The 13,679-nt window shown below is 39.6% G+C and overlaps 1 long non-coding RNA gene across 1 annotated transcript in view; it reads left to right on the top strand.

Annotated features, from left to right (window-relative positions):
- Positions 1-10,970, top strand: part of LOC122460735 — a 97,060-nt gene extending 86,090 nt beyond the window's left edge. The window contains exon 3 of the long non-coding RNA XR_006282209.1: positions 10,208-10,970. This is a non-coding gene — a long non-coding RNA (uncharacterized LOC122460735). The remainder of the gene's footprint in view (positions 1-10,207) is intronic.
- Positions 10,971-13,679: the final 2,709 nt, after the last annotated feature.

Below are 13,679 nucleotides of genomic sequence, written 5' to 3'. Positions count from 1 at the left end.
GTCTTCTTTTGTCTTGTCTCATTGCATCTGGTAGGCTTCTCAGGCCAGGGAATGTGGCACAATGTAGAACTTGCTATCTGGTCACCCTAAGTGTATGTAGAGTGGCAAACTTTAAGCATCCACTTTTGAATATGTTGGCCAATATATATATATATGTGTGTGTGTGTGTGTGTGTGCGCACGCATGTGTGTATATATATATATACACACACACACATATAGATATACACACACACGTGCACAACCATATATATAAATATATGGGTGTGCACATGTAAACACATACACACACACACTTTATCAAGTATAATCTGAAAGCTACCCAGTTCACGCTAGAGATACTGGCCTGCTCTAACTAGCATCAGCATCTGAAGCAGCCCCCAACTGGCCCCAGACTGAGGAACCATAGAAGTGGCATAAAGCCACCTTTGCCTTCAAGTTTGGGTCTTGTGCTTACCACGGTTTGGCTGGACCTGAGGATCTAGGCCACTGTTCCAAATCTAACCATCCATCCACATATGTAGATGTATATTACTGCTGCTCAATTTGTGTCTGAAAATTCTAATCTGAGCACCACTTCAGAATTAGAATAAAAGTGGGTCTGTTCATTTAGCCAAATTATTAATATTTTGTAGTACTCCTGCATTGCATTACCATCTCAAACTCCTGCATGTGGTTTAAAATGCACTGTATTAAGGAAATAATTTCCTGTTTCCTACTTTATGTTACTGATGTGAAATATTCTATTCTTAACCACGTTGTAATAAATTAGATAATTACTTAGCTCATTTTTCTATATGGGTTTGGTAATTCATAATTGTCTCAGAGCTGAGAAAATGTTTCCTTTAAGAAGGTTAAACAAAGAGTTTATTGACATTAGTGAAGATTGGTTAAAGAAAACATTATTAAATAAAAGGAGCTTTATTTAAACACTAAATTAATCATTTAAAGGCAAATTAGAGGTCATAACTCCTCCTAATAAATAATGTTAAACAATAATTAGATACCCATTTTAGATTAAGGCAAGCACTTGGGTTCAGTGGGCTGAAAAACAAGTTTCTTCTCATCTCTTTAAATTTGTTCAATATACATAATTAAAGTGAACCACTGGCCTGCTTAAATTTTCTTTCCAAGATTATAAAAAGATTCTGTTTTTAACTGTGTGTCATATTTGCCATTAGATGATAAAAACATCTTTAAAGCTTCACTTTCATATAAACAGAAGAAAAGATGGGAGCATCCGGAGAGCTCTCCTACAGTGGAAATCGATTCTCCTAAGCTAGTGGTTACAGTTATCAATCTTATCAAACGGGCCAATGCATGAGTGCCCTTAACCACTTTCATTTGTATGATCTCTCTTTGCCTTTGTTAACCTTTCAGACATTACAGAATTTGCAATATGCACTCTTGGCTATAATTACACTCTCAACTCTTTCCCTTTCATTAGCATTCCTAGTCATCTCTTACGTGCAAGATAAAATTAAAAGAAACGGCCTATATTTTATTTCTTTAAAGTATTATATTTTTAGGCTGCGAGTACCTGGTTGGAGTTGCCGATGAGTATTAACAAACCTTCCGCTATCATCCTGTTTCAAAGAGGTGTTTTGTACAGGGAATCACACACTTGGGAGAAACACATCTGTGTACTGCTGGGTTTGCACTAGGTCTTCTCAACATGCTGATGGCTGTTGAATGTTGACAGGTACCTTACGACTGTATTCCAGAGTCTTCAGTGGGTGTTGCTAATTCTGGTACCAACAGGCTTAATCAAAGCATTGGGACATTTTGTTTATAGCGCTACAAGAGTTAAGGGGGTTGGGTTAATGCAATCTGACGTTCGCGCTGATAAATAATGACAATACACACAGCTACCTCGGCATGGATGGGGAACATCAGAAAGCAGTCTTTCTGTAAAGAGATTGCTCTGTAAGGAAAAAAGAGAAGGAGACTCAGGAATGGCTAGAAGTTCTAGAATAATTTAACTCAAATCTATTGTTTACAGTCAATGATTCTCTTTTATACGTGGAATTGTTGGCCTGCTTTTAGACTGGCTACAGTTGGTTTCAAAGAGATGTTCAGGTCAACAGAGGAATTCCTCTGCTATAAAAAGAATCCTTGTTTTACAAATTGTACATTGCACTAAGTGATATCTCATAACTGATCAGTGTCAATAATTGACCAATCTTTCATGTCTTCAGTTCAAGTCATTTTCCATACCTGAGTAGTATGTAGTACCCGTTTTACCCTCCCCCCCTTTTTTTTTGGTCAGTGGCATAAAGGTGTATAAATTTAGCATTAAAATATTATATATCTATAGGGTCTTTTTTCCTCGTTACATTCATTAGATTCTTATTAAAATGGCTAAGACCAAAGCTGTATATAACTAGAATAGACGCCACATCAGAAGCACATCTTTGAGAACGGAAAAATCCAATACTGCAGATTTCAGTTCAAATCCAACATGTTAGGAAGAATAACGTCATAGGGAAAGTTGTTGTGAACAATCCTGATACCTCTCATTAGTGGAAAACACAAAGGAAGAGAACAGGACTTTCCTGATTATTTTAGTGTTTTTTTCTTTAACCACCAAATTTACACACAAAAAGAAAGGCACTTTGTGTTTAAGGTTAATCAAGTTTCAGTACAATTTTTACAAACTGGAATCACACTAATCTTTTTTTTTTCTTGCTCTAATGTGTGGCTGTTGAAATCCTCAGCTGTGATAAATTAAGCTACTTATTAATCTAATTATCGTACATTCATCCTAGAAACTTTCATGTGACTTGAAAAGGCTATTCAACCTTTTCCCTCCCCTCCTAGAAAGGGCTCAACCTTGCACCAATTAAGATCATTCTGAAGTAATGCTTTAAAAAAAGCTTTCTTTAATCACCCAGTGGAACATGGACTGATCGTAAGCAAACTAAAAGCTCTGAGAAAAGTTTTGGTTACCTTCTAATTTGTACATTTCAGGGTGGGAGAGGAAGATACCATTTAGGTATTCTTCTCTTTTCCGCCCCCATCCTCTCAAAATAAGTCTCTGTAATTATTTAGCAAATAAGTTTCCCTTCTTCTACTATACTAAACAACAATGTGCAGAGTTGTTTGAACAAACCACATGAAGTCAAATCCAGTATTTGTAGAATGGGCACATTTTGATTCCCAGAACACATATGAACTACACAGATTTTATAAGGTTCGTCTCATGTAGGTTCAATCTGGGATTAAAAATAAGAAATATGTTGTAAATGTATCATATCTTAAACATCCATTCATTGCCAGATGCCTTAGTTATTATTTTTTTAATAACCGCATCAATGGAGCTAGTTTACATTCAAATTAAATGAGGTATTAATTTGAATGCAAAGTAGCTCAGTTTGTGTATATAGTTTCAATGACAGGTTTACCCAAGATAGAATTTGTGAAGCACCCAATATGGGGGAAGTCCGTTGCCGTTGTCACCCGCCTCCCATGCCTAGCAACTTGCTAACTATGAATAGTTTTTGAAGTGAAGATTAAAAGAGTTGAATTATAAAGTATAATTACATTTTATTGAAACTCTAGAAATCAGAAAAAAATCCAGCAGGAAACTTTCAGTGAAACATGATGTGTTGTCATTATCATTAAAAGATAAAAGTTCCATACTGTTTTTATCTGTTTATTTGGAAGAAATCCAGCCTTTGCAGTTATGCAGGAAACAAAAACTGGAATGCAGGAGTAATTATTAAAACTGTGTGATTTGTTATCTCAGCTACTGTCTTTCCAAATGGTAATGCGATATCAGCAGCTGCAGACGGTCGCTGATTTCCTCTATTAGTAAACAAGTGCTTTGGAGACCTGTGTGAGGCACTTTAAGCCCACTACTCCCCGAAGTGCTGTCAGGCTTAACTACTAATCCATGGTATTTCAGAGCACTGGAAATTCATCTTTATAAAACCTGAACAAAAAGGGAAAAAGCCTGGAGGGCATGAGCTCCCTCTGGTGAGACAAATGACATGTTCATTTATTAATGAAACAATAACCCTGGAAAGAGGATCAAAGCACATTCCATCCTCACTTTACAATCCCCAATTTTCTCAGGCCATACCATTTAATTGAGCCATGACAATGGAATACTTAATTGTTGCATTAAAGTTTGAAGAAGTGACTTCTTCAGAATCAATGTTCATTCTGGATTATTACAGGAGAATGTGGCTGGCTTGTAGTGAGTGGAATTTTATTTTTCTCTACTTTCAGGGCTCTTTTTATAGCGAGAGAGGCTTCTTATCCCTAACCAAGCACATTCTTTCCCATAACTGCACCCTTTCTGCTCCTCTTTGAACGTTGCTTTATGAAACCCCAGTTGCTGGCCTAGTGCAGTGTTCTGACCATTGTGCTTAGGAGAAATGCAACAATGGACCACTTCTGCAACAGAAAGACAAACTGCATGGGAACCGTGCCCTGGAAAGGGGAAGGAAATGATTGGTCTTGTGCCTTGAAATTCTGAAGTAAAGAAAAGACCAATTTATGGAGCTGGCCTTGCTGTATACTCTTTACAACTCTATGGTTTCAAACAGAATGGCAGCCAAAACAAAGTCATCATCTTAATTTTAATGACAGGTTTCAGAGTAGCAGCCGTGTTAGTTTGTATCCACAAAAAGAAATGGAGTACTTGTGGCACCTTAGAGACTAACAAATTTATTTGAGCATAAACTTTCGTGAGCCACAAAAGCTTATGCTCAAATAAATTTGTTAGTCTCTAAGGTGTCACAAGTTCTCCTTTTAATTTTAATGGACATTTTCAGGAGGGGTTGAGGCCCAGCTTGGGAGGGCAAATCTGAGTACTTCTGCCTCTAACTATGAACTGCACTGCTGTTAGCCAAGATAATCAGGGAAAACAACGCCATGCTCCAGGTATCCCTAAACCTCCAAATTCCAGAAGCTGGGACTGGATGACAGGGGATTGATCATTCACAATTGCCCTGTTCTGCTCATTCCCTCTGAAGCATATAGCATTGGCCAGGGTTGGAAGACAGGATATTGGTTTAGATGGACCATTGGTCTGACCTAGTATGGCCGTTATGTTCAGAGACTTCAGTGAGACTACTCACATACTTACAGTTATACATCTGGTTAATCGCCTTTCTGAATCAGGGCCAGAATCAGGTGACAGAGACAGAAGCCCTCAGCTCAGCATCCACAATTCATTTTGCAGGTGCAAAAGGGAGGCCACCCTTCTTAAAACTTACTGTTGCCCCTAGATTTTACTGCAGTGTTAAATTAATGTTAACTCACTCCAGGGCCTAGTTTGATCTATTCTTCTTAGGCCAGGCCTACACTAGGAAGGGAATCGATCTAAGTTACGCAACTTCAGCTAAGTGAATAACACAGCTGTACTTAGATCTACTCACCGTCGTGTCTTCACTGCGGTGAGTCAACTGCTGATGCTCCCCCATCGACTCCTGACTGTGCTCTCGTTCCCGTGAAGTACAGGAGTCGATGGGAGAGTGCTCGGGGGTCGATTTATCGTGTCTAGACGATAGTATAGACATACCCTGAAATAACAAACCTGATATAGACTGTTCTGTGTATATTTTACCCAATATTCTGCTTTCCCAATTTTTAAAGTGTGTTGCAACTTCTAGGGAGACACACATTTTCCCACTGATTTCATCTGAGATCAAGGAGAAACTCCTATTTTCACTTAAACTGTCAGCACTTGTATGGGCAAGTATAAAACTTCCTACACAAATCTTCACTCCTCTAATTGTATGCCAAACTGCGTTTGAGATCCTGGGTATAAGAATAAGGACACAGAAAAGTTGGAAATCAAAATCAGCTTTCCAAAAAGACCAAGATAACTAGTCAGAAATGAATGTATGCATTATTGTTGCAGCAATTGTATATTGTGTTTCGTGTATATACGTGTTGCTTCATTTTCATTACATGCTTCAAAGTTCCAACTGATGACTCATTTGTGTAAATCGGGTGGGCAAAATTAGTTTTTTTTTGTTTTTGTTTTTTTATAATTTCAGCAGATAATTTCAATATTTATTTTTACGCATTTCCCCCCTACTTTTATCTATTTAAATTCGGGGTGAGGTCAGACAATAGGGTGGGTTGGGGGTCAAACAATAATACTTAATGACTGTCAATGTTGTGATTCAGAAAGTTAAAGCTTTGTAACTGTGAAAGCGCAAATTTTCAACATCATATGTCAAAATATACACAGGAAATATCCTTAGGTCAAACCCTAATAAGTTCTCAAGCACTATTTTTCTTTCTTTGCCTCCCTATAAATTTCGATTATTATTGATGGAAATATTTTTTGTCAGTTGTGTGTGTATGGTGAAATCAACATTACTGATAAATCGAATCCCTGCAAGGCTATGCATAAAGTACATTTAATGATTCAATATTCAACAGAGGTTGGGGCTGTTGTTCTTTCTTAGCTGGTTTTATTTTCAGAAACTTTCATTTTCTGGATGCAAGTACAATAAGAAGTTAAAATGAAAATTGGGCACTTCTGCCTGCTGCGTTGAAATGAATATAGTCTAATTAGATAATATAATTCTCCTATGATGTGTATCATAATAATTATAGTACTTTGCACTCACATAGTGCCTATTATAACAGGATCTCAAAGGACTTTACAAACACTAATTACGCTTCTCACTATCCCTGTTGGGTAACCTGGGACAGAGAAAAGTCAAGACACTTACCTAAGGACAGGCAGTGACCCACAAAGCTGGAACTAGAACCCAGGAATCCTGCTCCCAAATTTCATGCTCTAACCACTAGGCTTCACTATAAGGGCTCATGCTCCCCATCACTTCACATCATGAAGAGGAGCAAGAGGGTCCTCAATGCTTTGGAGGGGCGAGGGAGGAGGAAGAGGGTATGCCATAGTATCGCCTTCAGATGGCCAGCAAGAAGGGGGAGGTGTGGGGGGAAAGTCACTCTGCAGCATATTCCATCCGAGCAGGATAAATAAAGATGGCTAGAGCATGTGTAGTATATTAGTGCTGCCCAGCATCTCCCTCATTCCCCGCAGAGCTCTGGCAGACCATGGAAGTTGTATGAGCATGGGCTGGTGGTAGGTCAGTCAATGCAGCACGCCACTTTTATAAGACATGCCAGTGCTATGGGGAACAGCATGGATCCAATGGGGGACCCTGCCCAGGTATTCCCAGGCAGTTCCTGCAGATCTTGGGGCTGGGCAGTATTTGTAGGTCATGTTACTTACATGCTGTCACTGCTTGCCCAAATGGAGGGGAGAAGATGTTCAAAGCATCGGTTCATAGAGGGTCTCTCTGAAATGCTTCATTTCCCATTCAATTCGTTTTACATGGGAAGGGAGCTTTAGGCCCTGATAAAGACAACAACAGTTTGGAGGACTAACCCAAAGCTTGAACTGAACCCCACCTTTGTTAACATTTGGCCTGGCCATTGTATCTACGGGTAAGCCATTCCGTTCATGCATAGTACAGTCCACTCTCCTTTTCCTTTTCTTAGACACTCAGTACATTTCATGGTGGGTTCTGTGATAGGCTGATTTCCAGTCCTGATGGTCTCAAATCTTCCCCAGAGTCAGAGATGCAGCCATTATTCTGTGATGCCTCTAATTTGGGAAAGCTTCAGAGAGCATAAGGTCTTATGAGAGCGCCCAGAAGGGGTTTAGTAGAGGCTATGAAGTGGGCTCAAATCTCACCTTGGAAACAGCAGCAAAATTAGGGGGTGAGGTGGCAAGTGAGGAAGGAAAAAGAACCCCGAGGGAGAGAATGGGAGTCACTGGGTCTAACCTGGCTCTATCAGCCTGAGACATGATTGTGCTGGGAAGAAAGAGATCAAGGCAGGAGATTAGATTTGGGGAAGGGAAGGGGGAAAAGTATCTGGTTGAACTAGGTTGGGTGGTGGAAGAGGAAAAGATGGGAGACAGTGAAGGGGGAGGGGAATGGAGGGAGTGGCAAAGATGTCAGCCCGGATATGTTCAGAGTACTTGATAAGCATCCATCCCCTAGGGGTTGTTTGGCAGGGAGAACCGAGTGCACCCACCCACTGTTCTCTGTAAGAGTGTGGCCAGTGCAGCAGGCTGGGAGGGTGCAATGCGGAGTCAGAGCATAAAGCTGCGCTCTCTAGAATGTCAGCTTTGGACAGTGTCCTCTGTGGAGTGGCTAGGATGGCGAGTGGACGCAGCCGGACACAGCCTTGCCCCAGCAGCGGAGCAGAGTGAGCAGTTATACCCAGGCCTGGGTTCCAGTGGAGTGTGGAGCATTGCAGAAGGCCAACTGGGCTCTCAGGGTTCTGTGACGGGAGAGCGAGACGGGAATAATAAATCAATTCGCTCTCATTTTTTATTTGAAGCTATTTAGAAAACGAAGTGCTCAGTAGCTACTGAGACAGAAGGAGATAATCCACTCCCGCTGAAATCAATGGGAGATTGGCCATTGCGTCAACAGGAGCAGGAGCGAACCCGCGCTTTGAGCAGGACGCAAACCATGCGTGCAGCCCTGCAAAGCCTTGCTCCCACAAGCAGGCCCTGTGATTTCAATGGCACCATGCCACCTGAGTGAGGGGCTGCGGGCTTGGACCCTATATTTCTTACCCATCGGATCTGTACAATTGATACTGAAACAGCCATGCCAAAACAAACTGTAGCCATCAACTCTTCAATGCAGACAGCACAGAGTCTGGGTAAATAAACAAGTCTTATTGAACAGAAAAAGGCTCCACATTTTCTGTTACGTTAGAAGGAGAAAGCAACAGTCTGCGTGGCATTTTCTTTGACGGTAATAATGCTGTCGGAACAGGACCAATTTCTGCTCTCAGATAGCAACACTTGACTCCCAGTGAGTCAATCTCACGATAGGGCTAGCAGGTGTAACTCAGCGCAGTTGCAGCAGCTCACACCCCTGCACACTTGGGCCCATTCGGCTCAAAGGGGTTTGCTCTCACCCGTCCAATGGCAGAATTTGGTCCTGGGGTGTTAGCGAAACATTGTTTATAAAGGGTTGCCCCACTGACTTCAGTATGCACGGGCCAGGCCCATTAAATGCCTATGTACTACAGTGGTGCTTGTCAATACAAGGACCTTGCTATATAGATGATGGATAGAGAGTTGAAAGGTTCCATGGCTGGAATAATGCAACGGTGAATCTGGCCCTTAGATCATTCTTGCAATGTTAGCCTGAGTAAATTATTCAGTCCAGACTGTAAAGTCACTTCTCCATTTTCACCGCAGAACTTACTTATCCACTGAGAAGCTGCACATGAATCTTCTCTATCTACTCGGCTTAACAAGAGAGGGTTAAGGGGTGACTTGATTGCAGTCTATAAATATCTACATGCAGAGTGAACATTTATTAATCTAGCACAGAAAAATATAGCAAGATCCACTGGCTGGAAGTCGACGTTAGACTAATTCAGACTGGAAATAAGGTGCACATTTTTAACAGGGAGTGAGATTAGTCATTGGAACAACTTACCCAGGGTTGTGGTGGATTTTCCATCAATGATATTTTTTAAATCAAGATGGGCTGTTTTTGTAAAAGCTCTGCTCTCGGAATATTCTCGGAAAGTTCCCTGGCCTGTGTGATACAGGAGGGCAGACTAGATGATCACAGTGATCTCTTCTGGCCTTGGAATCTATGAAATCTGCGGTAGGGTCTGAGTCGGCTTTCCCTTGCTTACTGTGGAATTGCAGGAAAATTCGTCAATTTTATTTACGAGAACTGATCACTTACCAGAGTTGTTAGAAAGGTCTGGTTTATTCATTCCTTCTGGGTGAAGTTCAAATCTCCAACCTACAGCCCTGGTAACTGGATTCTTTGCAGATGCAGAGAGTTGGATCTGAAGACAATGAAATCTACCTACAACCTTGCCTGAAAGCATGGAGATGGCCTCTACGGCTGCTTCTCTAGCCTATGATCTTCAATAGAAGCTGCAGCCCTTTGTGCTACTTGCACAAGTCCAGTAACCCCCAATAGTGATACCCAGTGTCCCTTTCCTGATGTTCCCTTTACATACACTGGCCTTTGCAGAAATCCTATCTGTGACACAGAGACGGACCTGTACAGGGGATTCCCCCACATCTCTCTTCCCGGTAATCCTACCTTGGGGATAAGCTGGACCCTCTTTGTTTAGGCCCCTCCATGCCACCGTGAATCCCACCTTTCGCTGATTCATTAAATGCAAAGGCATATTTGGAACTGCTTTATCTGTTGTACATCCAGGTCCAACGAGAAGCTGGATAGAAGACGTAGTACCACATCTAGCTGCCTGAAAACCACTTGCAGGTGCACGTTGGAGAGAAAGGCGTACAGGCAGAGCAGCTATTCAGGGAACCCAGTGAGCACCAGGCGCTACTTTTTCTTACCCCAAAAGGTTTGGAATTTGCCAGCATGGAGGTGAGCAATGGAGGCAGCTGGGGCCAGACCAAGTGCTCTCTTTCATGGATCCAGCATGTTTTTAGAGGACTGGGGCATAAGTGATTTACGAAGGTCACACAGGGAGTCCATGGCAAGGTAGGAGTTGAACCTAGATCTCCTCAGATCTGTGTCTTAACCACAAAGCCATCCTGCTTCTAGACTGTAGAATGTTAAACGTGGGGCAATTTTTCATTGCTATTCATAATAGAATAGCTTCTTGGTGAATGGTTTGGTCAGCTGGATGGTCTGGAAGAAGTAAACGGTAGCCAAAAGCATCATTATTCCGTGCAATATAAGACAGAAAGGCAGAATGTTCACACTATCGAACAGAAGGACTAGGAAGATGTTTTGGAATTCCAGACAAAATGTTTTCTTGTACAAGTTTCAGATAATAAACTGAACTGGGAAAGCAAACTCCAAGACGAAATATTTAATTATCCTTCTCACCATTATGAGGAACTTCTGCCACTGTTCAGGTTATTATACAGTAAATAACCAGTTTTCTAAAGGACAGAGCTGTTTTAATTATATGACAATGAATGCATAATTATTATGTTTGTAGGAATGAATCTCAAGACAACAGACTTGATATTGCTGCTCTAGTTAGTGCATCTTAATTACTTTTTTCATTTATTTTGCATATAAAAGCTATTTGCTAATTGTCTTTGCTGTAATATGCAAAATATAATTAGTCATTCATAATTCTTTATGTGTTATCTAACTGTACATTTGTTATTGAGGAACATATATTAAGAGTTTGAATATTTAATGGGCTTTTGTGGCATAGAATTTTTTTTTTTTTTTTTTTTTTTTTTTTTTACAAAGTTTTTAGGAAATATTAGAGACAGAATTCAAACCTTCTTTTAACCCCTTTTCCTCTGCAAACCTTATAAAGACTAGATACTGATAAATTTAAAGCTAATGGAAATCCATTTCTATTTTCTAAACAGGCAACATAAATCCATTGCTGATCATATGAAATGTCTCGCCATCTCAGACTAAAACCAGACAGATTATACCTAGTTAAAAGTATTGCAAGTTGCTCTCTGCAATGTATTTTAAATCATAATTATAGAACAGTAAGTGCATCAAAATCATACAGCAAAATTCAAAATTTGAATGAAGTTATCTTCAGTGATTCATTTTAATGTGATAATAGTGCCAAGCATTAAAAAAAAATCTGATGAAAACAGAGTATTTTCTGATATGAATGATAACAAGAGGTTGTAATTTCTGTCCCACACATGCAGTTTGTTGTAAGACTAATAAGCATTCTCTTGCATGGTAGCAAAATATCTAAGACTTTATATCTGCATTTTCTTCACTCTTTATTTTTTGGCACTCGTTAGCTGTCCCCTTCATTTGCATTATTTGCCCTAAACTGGAATTTCAGGTCCATCTGAAACACTATGGATTTCTTTTTATATATAAAGGCTTGGGCCAGTTCATATATAATTAGCGCTCCATAAGGCCTAAAGTTCTAAGGAATGTTTTACACTGTGATTAGATTCATTACAGAGATGACTGGTTACATAGGCCATGTGTTTCTGAAAGTTGAATTAAAGTACAGGTCTCAAGAACCTGAACAGATAATTATATATTATCTTTTCACTTGTCTCCAGGAAATGCTGCTAGTTCATTCTACTGATGCATGTCACATTCTACATTTTTTCATCTCAAACATTTGATTTACTATCCAGTTGTACTGTTAATCCGATGTCATGACACTCCTATTCACTCCTGCTTTTCAACTGAAAGCAGCTTCCTATGAAGATAAAGCTAGGTAAAATCTATTGTAAAGGAAAGAATAACTTGAATGCAGCTATCATATCGAAAAGAAAACACACTCCTCCACTCTTCACCCTTTAGACATTCTGAATACTTTCCTTAATGATGAAGTCAAATAGAATAGCCACTGAGAATACAATTCAGGGTGTTTTTTTTTTTTCCTCTCAGAAGTAATCCTGTTCTGTAATTCTGAAATTGTTTCTTATTTACGTTGGGTAAATCTTTTAAACGAACATATATAAAATAGAGTGACAGTAGGGTATGAATTAGAAAAGAACTCGCTAACATCCTTTAGTAAATTGTGATATGAATAAATCATACATATCCCTACTTATCAAACAAGTATTTAGAAGCAAATTTAATAATGCTTTTTAATGCTAGCACTTGCATAAAACCCACAACTGTCAGTTACATTTTTTTCAAGCAGTTGACTACTTGAGCTATAGATTAAAAAAAAAGTACATTTTATATATCTAGGATAGCAAAGAAAAAAACAAGTGATCACCACTACTTCAAATGACATTCCACGGGCACACAGAAGCTATGGTAATAGTATTTAAACAACCAAATCCCAAACTGAAATCCTGAGGTTCTATATCTCAGATGGGGTTATGTCTGAATGAAAGGGAAATGTTATATAGAACCGACATCGTCTCAATGGACAATCTGCAAACCTAGAAATATTTCCTGGATCCCATTAGCAGGAGTTATGTCGTAAATACATTTTCCTGACTGTGTATATACATAGAGCAGGTAGATGATACAGGGTACCAACACAAAATGTATGAGAACAACTTCAATATTTTTCTACCCATTCAAGCTTTCATAGCATTACACCAAAAACCATAGTAGCTGTCTGGTATATTGACACCTGTTTTCAAGGGGTGCCATAGCTTCTCTGATGAGTGCCAGGCGAAACATTCATCATTTGTGCTTAAAAGCCATCAGAGATACAATAAGAATCAAGAATGAAAGTAGCCATTCATTGGCAATATAACTGGTTTTCTTCTGTGTGGCAGAGAACAGATTAAAACAAAAAACATAATTTTGCCTTTGGTAGGAAAATGGATCGCTATCTTGTCCCTTTAGAAGAAGTTTGAATGGATAAGCATTTTAGATTTTTTTTTTAATAATGCCCCCGTTTTACAAAAATCATGTCAGACTAACCAAGTCATACCGGTAACATATTGCAGGGTAAAATTCAGAAGAATGTGAAGTAAAGAGTACTGCTGAAATGATGAGTGAAGTATGAACTCTAGAAGTTTGCTATCTAGATTTTGCAGGGGGAGAGTTCTAGATTTTTAAGTATTATGCAAGATCCTACATATGATTTTCCAACTCATACTTTAAAAACCAAAGCCTTGAATAAAGCTCGGCAGGCTGTGTGTAACAAGGTGAGAAATGCACCTATTTCTGTGACATTGAACATTCTCAGACTGGATCCGGACTCCCCCCCCTCTAGCTCCTTAACGTCAATGGGAGATTTGCT

Source organism: Dermochelys coriacea, chromosome 6 (assembly GCF_009764565.3).
Source record: "Dermochelys coriacea isolate rDerCor1 chromosome 6, rDerCor1.pri.v4, whole genome shotgun sequence".
Classification (NCBI taxonomy): domain Eukaryota; kingdom Metazoa; phylum Chordata; order Testudines; family Dermochelyidae; genus Dermochelys; species Dermochelys coriacea.
Note: the sequence above shows the minus strand (reverse complement) of the source record. Positions and strands in the feature narration are given on the sequence as shown.